We start from the raw sequence: 10603 nt of genomic DNA on the forward strand, positions 1-10603 counted from the left end.
ATCAAGAACATGATGGAATATGTTCCACGAGACTAGACTGGACTGGACAGATACAGCTCCAACAATCTAGAAGCTTGACAACATTTGGGACAAAGAAGTCTGCTTGCTCAGAACCCCATATTCCACTTTAAAACATTCACTCCCTCCATCAGCTTTTAGATACATTGCAACAAGTTTAAAAGCCTCATTCAAGAGCATCTTCCAAACTTGTGGCTTTTACAACCTAGAAGGTCTGGATAATGGACACCTGGGACAATCACCAAACTCCCCCCTCACCCACCCACCCACCATTCCTCTCTTTCTCTGCCACTCCCTCCTCACTCCAAGTCATGCATCATCCTGACTTAGAACTCGATCATCCCTTCACGGTCACTGGGCCAGAAAAAAAAACAAATTCTCTTACCACAACACTAAGCGTGCACCTAAAACATATGGATTGCAGTTGTTCAAAAGGGCAGCTCACCACTATGTTGCTGAAAGCAATTATAGATGAACAATAAACACTGGTGTTGCCAGCAATACTCTCTATCTTAAAAGAGTAAAAAAGATACAATAATATTTTTAAAAAAACAGCATACATTTTCCCCATCCAGCAGGAAAGAAAATTCATATCTTATCTAGCAAGTGACAGGTTTTCTATTAACCACACTAGCTGAGATCACGTAACTGTGATTTCATTGCTGAATAACTCCAGTAGTAAGAAATTACTAACTTAGCATGAAATATTTGTCAATGGAAAATTAAGCATGCGTTCAATGTAGTGAACTCTATCTGCAATGCACAACCATTTCCATTGCAGGTACTTTTACTGTGAAGAACTTCCTAACATCAGTCTTAACTACTTTACCCTTGTTTGATCCAGTTTCTACTTCTACTGTTGTAATGAAAAATAGCTTTTTGATTTATCAATTTTCTCAAGTGTATCGTATACCTTTGAGATCAGTGGTTAAAAATGCGTTGCTGGAAAAGCGCAGCAGGTCAGGCAGCATCAAAGGAGAAGGAGAATTGACGTTTCGGCCATAAGCCCTTCTTCAGGAATCAGTGGGCTCTTTATTAAAAGGTGAAAACCAAGCACCTTCAACTCTTCCTTATCTCAAATCCACAACACTTGGGATCAGCTCATGACTCTTCTTTAGATAGCCTTTAATTGTCCACATTGGACATTACTCTTAAGCTGTAGACTAACCAAAAAACATCTTATAGTTTGATCTCGAGTTCCTTAGCCTTCCATTTCATCATGAAAATAAGGAGGAACAATGGTTGGTTTCTAAACACTATGAAAGATTCAACATGAGCAATTCTTTCACAAATTTGACTTGTACCTGGTTATAAACATTTCATTTAAGTCTGTCTCCATTTTACATGTGCCAGAATTTACTATAAACATAAATTTAGTACTGCAACAATTGCGTTTAAATATGTAGGTGGGAAACTCTGAATAGTATGGCTGCATTGATCCAAGAAATTTCAGGCTGCCATAATATAAATGCAAAGTTTAGTTCGTTTATTAAGCACAATTTGTACCCAAGACTTAATAAAAACATAATATGTTTTTACCATTTAAAAGTTATTTGCTAAAAAGAAACTTGTACTAATCTGCAGATAAATCAAAAACAATCACTTAAGTAACAAAGAATTACTTTAAAATGCTTAGAAATCTACTCTTGAAATAATACTGCCATGTCATTCACAGGAGGATGCATGAGAATATAAAAACAGAAAATGCAGAAAGATTCTAGTAGTATCTGTAGAGAAAGAGAGGTAATATTTAAGGTCGACATCCATGCATCAGAACTCAGGGAAGATGGCAGTTTAGTGGTAACATCAAGGGTTGAATGAGTTCCAATCTCACAACAGAAATTAAATTCAACTATAAATCTAGGGTCAGTAATGGTCACCTTGAAATTATCATCAATTGTCGTAATAATTAACCCTATCTGGTTCATTAACATCCTTTAGTGAAGGAAATCAGTAATTCACATCTAATTTAGTCCACAATGTGACTGATTCTGAAAAACCCTCTGAAATAACTTAGGAAGCCATTCAGTTCAAGAGCAATCGATGCTGGTCTTGATACAGCATCGATACATTTCATGAAATAATAGTGGAAGAAAGCATCCAGTGAATTATAGACCAGTCGGATTAACAACTGTGGAAGGAAAAATAATGGAGTCTCTAAAGAAGACAATGGAATAACTTCTAAATGAGTGCTCAAAAGGAAAACTTTTGCTTGAATTTTTTTAACTACTAGACTCTAAGCAACGGAAATGTGATGGATTTATTTGAATTTTCAAAAGGTGTTTAATAATGTGTCCCATAATAGACTAATTAACATGGTCAATCAAGGTGGTGTCAAGGGCCAAACGGTAGAAATGTTAGTTAGCTGACTTCAGGATAGAAAGCAGAGTGTGGAAGTAAAGGGAGGTTATTCACAATGGTGGAAGACGGGAAAGGATATTCTATAAGTGATCGGTGCCTGAACCACTACTGTTCACAGTATTCATGTTGATGATTTTGAATTTTGATTTTGGATTCCAATTTCTAAAAACAAGTTGGGGGGTGGGAGAAAAGAACAGAAACAGCAGTCAATACAGAGATGGTCTGCAATGAATTACAGAAGGACATTAGTATAGTTGCCTAATGCACAAATTATTGGAAATAAAGTTCAGGACAGAATCAGGAGGTAGTAATAGTAGGAATGGAAAATACAGGCCTGGGTGAGATGGAGGAACATGGGGATCTCAGGCCAATACAAATCATTAAAACTTGACCATAGGTTAGCAACTACATGAAAAGAATCAAGTGCTAAGCTTTTTCTTACCCCAAGAAGAGCAATGACAAGAAGGCAGGTTATGCTAAATCTGTGAAAACCTTTAATGACGTTACACTTAACCAGAATGTCATGCAGTTCAGCCAGCTATACTATACAAAATATACAGAGGTAGTGAACAAGATGCAAAAATGATTTACAAGGAGGATACCAGGAATGTCTAGGTATAAATGTCAGGAAAAGAATAAAACGCTTGTCTTTCTTCTATGGAAAAAAGTTAAGGGATGAACTAAAAAAGGTCCTTTCCAAAATCTTTCATAGACTTTACAGTGAATGCAGAGAATGTTTTTTTTTGGTGAACAGCACAACCAGAAGCCTCACAATGAGATAGTCACCAAGAAATCCAATAGGAATTTTTTTTAAAATCTCAAAGGGTATAGATTAGATTACATTACAGTGTGGAAACAGGCCCTTCGGCCCAACAAGTCCACACCGACCCGCCGAAGCGCAACCCACCCATACCCCTACATTTATCCCTTACCTAACACTATGGGCAATTTAGCGTGGCCAATTCACCTGACCTGCACATTTTTGGACTGTGGGAGGAAACCAGAGCACCCGGAGGAAACGCACGCAGACACGGGGAGAACGTGCAAACTCCACACAGTCAGTCGCCTAAGGCGGGAATTGAACCTGGGTCTCTGGCGCTGTGAGGCAGCAGTGCTAACCATTGTGCCACCGTGCCGCCCACGTGGTGAGAATATGGAACATTCTGCCACATAGTGTAGTTAAACATAGTAAAGATGTATTTAAAAGGAAGCTTGGCAAACCGGTGAAGAAGAAGGGAATAATAGTGGGTTACGAAAACAGATTCAGATGAGGAAAGATGGGATGTGGCTGAGTGGAGCAGAAACACTGGCATGGACTCGTTGGACCAAATGGCCTATTTCTGAACTGAATATCCTACGCAATTCAATGTAGACTGTTAACATTGGCAGTGTTTTGTTTTGCATGAAGTAATATATTTCAAAAGCAAAATTTAAGAAAATTAAAATCAAATAAATCTTTATTTCACCACCACAAAGCAATCTGGACATTATGTTAAATATTTTTCAATTAATTTGAGCAAAGTCTTTCACTAATCTTTTCATTCAGTACAAATGGCTGCAGTTCAATATAATTTCAGTGGTAAAGTCATAAAGTTAAATGATTAACAGGTATAATATTTTACAAACTTATCATCTTGTATTCAAGTTTAAGCTTTGATCCCATCCTGTGAAAAAGAGTTCTGATATTGGTTAACCAAAGCAACTACCAAAGTGTTTATCCATCTTAAACCATGGCAGTGAAATTCAAGTAGTTTACAGTCATGTCCATTATGGATGATTAAAATTTGGGTTGTAGGAAATCCTCTGTCATATAGCAGCCATCCAATGGATATTTACATAAGTGACTAGATTCAATCATAACTGTTATTTAAAACAATTTCATTTCACAGGAGTTTTTGTTTTATTCTTGTGAAATTTGCAACAATTGAGGATACTGACAGCAAGAATCTTATCTCTTTGCACCATGATCCCATTATGTAAAATTTATGCCATCGCTGCAGTTTGTCAATTAATAATTTGAAGTCTATTGTTCACAACATTTATATGCAAAATACAAGTAAAGAAACAGCCGTTGGCTTTCAGTGCACTATTGTATACTAAATTAACAAAAGAAATTTAAAATACACTTGTATGTTTACTGAAATTAAACATCACACACGAGTTGCATTCATGAGTTTTCTATGCCAAAGGTGTTTTACAATGCAAGTTGTTTCTGTCAATAAGCATTACTATTCTAAAGATGTCTCAGTTGAAAGACCCTGTAGTGGTCAAATTATCACAATTTACTATGCTGGAGGAGTCTCAATAAATGAAAACAGCAGAAATCTTATTCTAAAATGCAGCTAATTATACTTTGGTTTTGCTATACACACAACCCCTGGGGCTCTCAGGAAAATACAAATCAGAGCTCAAAAACAACAACTTGTACACTGTCTTCAACACAGTTATAAATTTCAAGAAACTTCACAGGAGAAAAAGAAACATGTAATACAAAGGAATTCTTGGACAAATGAAGTTTAGTCAATAAAGGTAGATCTTAAAGATGGTCTTAAAAAGAAGAAAGTGAAGTAAACAGATGTTTATAGAGTGAATGCCCGAGTTTAGAGTATTGGCACTTGGAGCAATTAAAATCTGAATATCAAAGTGCAGAATTATCAGAGAGCAATATCTCGGTTTTGCCGGTCGGCAAAAGTTTAGAGACAGAGAGCCCTCAGGACGTGAAGAATTTTAAAAACAAAAGTGAGAATTTTAAAATCATCATGATACTTAGCCAGGAGCATTGTAAAACACCTTTAGCATAGAAAACTCATGAATGCAACTCGTGTGTGATGTTTAATTTCAGTAAACATACAAGTGTATGTAGGTCAGATCAGCACAAAGACAAGTGAATGAGGCTTGATGCAACTAAGTACATGGATCGCATTTTTGCGCATCATGTTTACAGAAGATTGAGTGTGGATGGCTGACCAGAACATGGCAATAGGTAACAAGGACATAAAAATTGTTTTCAACAACAGAAGGGTTGAGGTTATCTAATTTTATGGAGATGTAACATGCAGTTTCAGTCATGGAATGGAGGTGATCTTATGTGCATTGAGGTCAAACATGATGCCAATTTTTGAAGGCTGGTTTATGGGCAGGGATTTAACCTGTGATTAGAGAATTAGATCAAAATCCAGGAATTCCTTCCTAACAGCATTGTGGGTGTTCTTACAGCACATGTACTGCAGATGTTCAAGAAAGCAGCTCATCACCACCTTCTCAAGGATAACAAGGGATGGGTAATAAGTGGTGCCCACATGGCACCAATGAATAAAAAAAGGTTTGTGGTTGGGAATGAAGACAATGGATTGTCTTCCCAATATTCATCTGAAAGAAATTTAGAGTCATAGCATGGAAACAGGTCCTTTGGCCCATGCTGACCATGGTGCCCACTCAGCTAGTTCAAATTGCCTGCATTTAGTCCATATCCCTCTTGACCCTTTCCATTCATGTACCAATCCAAATATTTGCCTCAACTACTTTCTCTGGCAACTACTTTCTTATGCAACCTCACATTATAGAAAAAATTGTGCTTCAGAAACAGCGCTTAAAGTGTTGGTGCTGTAATGGTATTATAGCCAACATACACGTTTTAAATGTTTGTGCTGTAGAAACAGCATTCCCGGGTCATCAATCACGTTACAGCAAACTTGTATTGACGAAATGCATATTATAACATGTTATGCACCACTCGCTGCTTGAAGATGTTGCCCTTCAGATCCTTCTCAAATCTTTCTCTTCTCACCTTTAACCTATGCCTCTAGTTTTTCAATTCCCCATCCCTTGGAAAACGATTATATGCAATCATCCTATCTATGCCCCTCATGATTTTATACATCTCAATATTACACACCTCATTCTCCTATGCTCCAAGGAATAAAGTCCTAATCTCTCCCTATAACGTAGACCTACTACAGAATTTGTGCTCATCACAACTGAAGGGTAGTAAAAGGGCTGAGAAACGTTGTGGTGAAGCTATTTCACTAAACAAACACAAACCTAAGGTCCTCTTCCAACTAGCTCCCACAATAGGTAGATATATCTGACAAAAATCATGACCTTGAATGTGCCAGCTCAGCTTTCTGTCAATTGCAGAAAGTAATACATGAAGACCAGGATTTCAAATCGCTGACTATGGTAAGGTTTACCAGGAAGTAGCGATTTTGTGCTACCTTTTGCTTTGGGAACTTAGGCAACTTACAGAAGGCATCTCAAAGCACTAGGGAAGTACCACAGACAGTGCCTTCACAGGATTCGCCAAATCCAGTGGCAAGATAGGCAGTTCAACAGTAGCTTCCTTTCTCAAGCCATAAGACCATAAGACATAGGAGCGGAAGTAAGGCCATTCGGCCCATCAAGTCCACTCCGCCATTCAATCATGGCTGATGAGCATTTCAACTCCACTTACCCACATTCTCCCCATAGCCCTTAATTCCTTGTGACATCAAGAATTTATCAATTTCTGCCTTGAAGACATTTAGTGTCCCAGCCTCCACTGCACTCTGTGGCAATGAATTCCACAGGCCCACCACTCTCTGGCTGAAGGAATGTCTCCGCATTTCTGTTCTGAATTTACCCCCCTCTAATTCCAAGGCTGTGTCCACGGGTCCTAGTCTCCTCACCTAACGGAAACAATTTCCTAGCGTCCACCCTCTCCAAACCATGTATTATCTTGTAAGATTCTATTAGATCTCCCATTAATCTTCTAAACTCCAATGAATACAATCCCAGGATCCTCAGCCGTTCCTCATATGTTAGACCTACCATTCCAGGGATCATCCGTGTGAATCTCCGCTGGACACGCTCCAGTGCCATTATGTCCTTGCTGAGGTGTGGGGACAAAAACTGGACACAGTACTCCAAATGGGGCCTAACCAGAGCTTTATAAAGTCTCAGTAGCACAACAGTGCTTTTATATTCCAACCCTCTAGAGATAATTGACAACATTGCATTCGCTTTCTTAATCACGGACTCAACCTGCATGTTTACCTTTAGAGAATCCTCAACTAGCACTCCCAGATCCCTCTGAACTTTGGCTTTACGAATTTTCTCACCGTTTAGAAAGTAGTCCATGCTTCTATTCTTTTTTCCAAAGTGCAAGACCTCGCATTTGCTCACATTGAATTCCATCAGCCATTTCCTGGACCACTCCTCCAAACTGTCTAGTTCCTTCTGCAGCCTCCCCGCTTCCTCAGTACTACCTGCCTGTCCACCTAACTTTGTATCATCAGCAAACTTCGCTAGAATGCCCCCAGTGCCTTCATCCAGATCATTAATATATAATGTGAACAGCTGTGGCCCCAACACTGAACCCTGCGGGACACCGCTTGTCACCGGCTGCCATTCCGAAAAAGAACCTTTTATCCCAACTCTCTGCATTCTGTCAGACAGCCAATCTTCAATCCATACTAGTAGCTCACCTCGAACACCATGGGCCCTCACCTTGCTCAGCAGCCTCCCGTGTGGCACCTTATCAAAGGCCTTTTGGAAGTCTAGGTAGACCACATCCACTGGGTTTCCCCGGTCTAACCTACTTGTCACTTCTTCAAAGAACTCCAACAGGTTTGTCAGGCACGACCTCCCCTTACTAAATCCATGTTGACTTGTTCTCAACCGACCCTGCTCTTCCAAGGATTTAGAAACCTCATCCTTAATGATGGATTCTAGAATTTTACCAACAAGCGAGGTTAGGCTAATTGGCCTATAATTTTCCATCTTTTGTCTTGATCCTTTCTTGAACAAGGGGGTTACAACAGTGATCTTCCCATCATCCGGGACTTTCCCTGACTCCAGTGACTTTTGAAAGATCTCGACCAACGCCTCCGCTATTTCCTCAGCCACCTCCCTCAGAACTCTAGGATGTAACCCAACGGGGCCAGGAGATTTATCAATTTTAAGACTTTTAGTTTTTCTAGCACTTTCTCTTTTGTAATGGCAACCATACTCAACTCAGCCCCCTGACTCCCTTTAATTGTTGGGATATTACTCATGTCTTCCACTGTGAAGACTGACGCAAAGTACTCATTAAGTTCTCCTGCTATTTCCTTATCTCCCATTACTAGGCTTCCAGCATCAGTTTGAAGTGGCCCAATGTCTACGCTTGCCTGTCGTTTGTTTCTTATGTATTGAAAGAAACTTTTACTATCATTTCTAATATTACTGGCTAGCCTACCTTCATATTTGATCTTCACCTTCCTGATTTCTCTCTTTGTTATCCTCTTTGTTTTTGTAGCCTTCCCAATCTTCTGATTTCCCAGTGCTCTTGGCCACTTTATAGGATCTCTCTTTTTCTTTCATAGATTTCCTGACTTCCTTTGTTAGCCATGGCTGTCTAATCCCTCCCCGGATAATCTTTCTCTTCTTGGGGATGAACCTCTGTACAGTGTCCTCAATTTTATCCACAAACTCCTGCCATTTTTGCTCTACTGTCTTCCCTGCTAGGCTCTGCTTCCAGTCTACTTTCGTCAGTTCCTCTCTCATGCCCTCATAATTACCTTTATTTAACTGTAACACCATTACATCTGATTTTGCCTTCTCTCTTTCAAACTGCATACTGAACTCTACCATATTATGGTCGCTGCTTCCTAAGTGTTCCCTTACTTTAAGATCTTTTATAAAGTCTGGTTCATTACATAATAAAGTCTGGTTCATTACATAATAAAGTCTGGTTCATTACATAATAAAGTCTGGTTCATTACATAATAAAGTCTGGTTCATTACATAATAAAGTCTGGTTCATTACATAATAAAGTCTGGTTCATTACATATTGTACTGCATCGTGGCAGTAATCAGCTCTGCTAGGTCAGACATGTCATCTGTATGTTTGATACCAGATTTCTAAGGCAACTCTTCTACTTGGTTCACTGGAGACCCCTAGGTGGAACAGTAGAAATGCTTTAAGGATCTCTGAAGAGCTCAAATATATCTGCTGACTCATGGGAGACCTTAGTTGCACTGACTAAAATGGAACACAAATGGCACATTTGTGAAGGCACTAAAAACTTTGAGACACTGCATTAGGAATGTGCATAGACAAAATCAAGAGGGAGCACCTAAGCTATTTACCCAAGTTTTCAAGCACCGCTTGCCCTACATTTGGCGGAAGTTGCAAATCATGCATCGAATCAGAGCAGAATCCGTGTCATCACCATCCTGAGGGACTGCTTAAGTAGTTAACAGAGCTGTGCATCATTCAGGAAAATATGAAAACTGATGCTATATCTTTAAGTGATCTTGCATAGGGGCACGAGGTCAATAAGAAAGAGAAGAAGGAAATCAAATAAACATCCTTGGTGGACACAGCAATAGTGATGCTCAAGCATGAAGGCCATTAGAGAAGACTCTTGATTAAAATGGAAGCAGGCAAGTGTACCCACACAGCTAAATAATAGTAGAGAGACATTAGAGAAGGATAGTGTGGTCAACCACGTTAAAAGCTGCAGCACGGTGAGAAAAGGGAATAATTTTCTTTTCTTACAGTCACAGTGTCACTTGGGAAGTTTCAATACTGGGGGCAAGGGATTGGAGAGACTGAAACATAAAATTCTGAAAAGATACAGGCACAAATTTGAGAAACAATAACTGCTAAAACGAGTAAAAATATGAATTGTACACACTCCATACTTTTATTCAAATCAACCCAAACACTAATTTGTTTCTAAATTGAGGTCTGCAGTATATTCCAGCACAAAAACCAAGTGCAAAAAGAACATAATTACATAAATACATGTTCTAGCATTGCTAAGCCAATATTTCTTTTATTAACATCACAGAAATAGATTCTGCAACTAGAGAAAATTACAACCCAGTACTTTCATAGAAGGCAATTAGTGAGGCAAATCAATTTTTCAACAAAACCTACAGCTAAAATTACATTCCAAGGAATTACACAATTATATTGAAATACATATTTGTCAAGAATCTTTTCAGTTAAAAGTTCCAACCAATAGTGAGAGGTGGTAAACGTATTTCACAAAAGTGCAATCAGTTGGATCGACTATCAATCCGCATTTACTCAATTTCCTGAACAGCAATACGCTATAATGGCCCGGCGCAAACATTGTTGAGCACAGATATATTCTATGAATATTTCGTATTAATGCATTCTTACTGGTTGTTGGTCTTCCTTCCACGTGAACAACCTAAGTCCTCGAAGTATTTTGAAAAGCTATAAATGCCTCA

At 38.9% G+C, this 10603-nt stretch overlaps 1 protein-coding gene across 4 annotated transcripts in view; it reads right to left on the reverse strand.

Moving 5' to 3' along the window:
• LOC122557325 (ubiquitin carboxyl-terminal hydrolase 12-B) overlaps positions 1 to 10603 on the reverse strand; it is a 69525-nt gene that overhangs the window by 58042 nt on the left and 880 nt on the right. The gene's annotated exons all lie outside the window — the stretch shown is intronic.

The sequence above is a fragment of the Chiloscyllium plagiosum genome, unplaced genomic scaffold, assembly GCF_037043375.1.
Source record: "Chiloscyllium plagiosum isolate Xiang-an unplaced genomic scaffold, Cpla_swu_hap1 HiC_scaffold_11, whole genome shotgun sequence".
Classification (NCBI taxonomy): Eukaryota; Metazoa; Chordata; class Chondrichthyes; order Orectolobiformes; family Hemiscylliidae; genus Chiloscyllium; species Chiloscyllium plagiosum.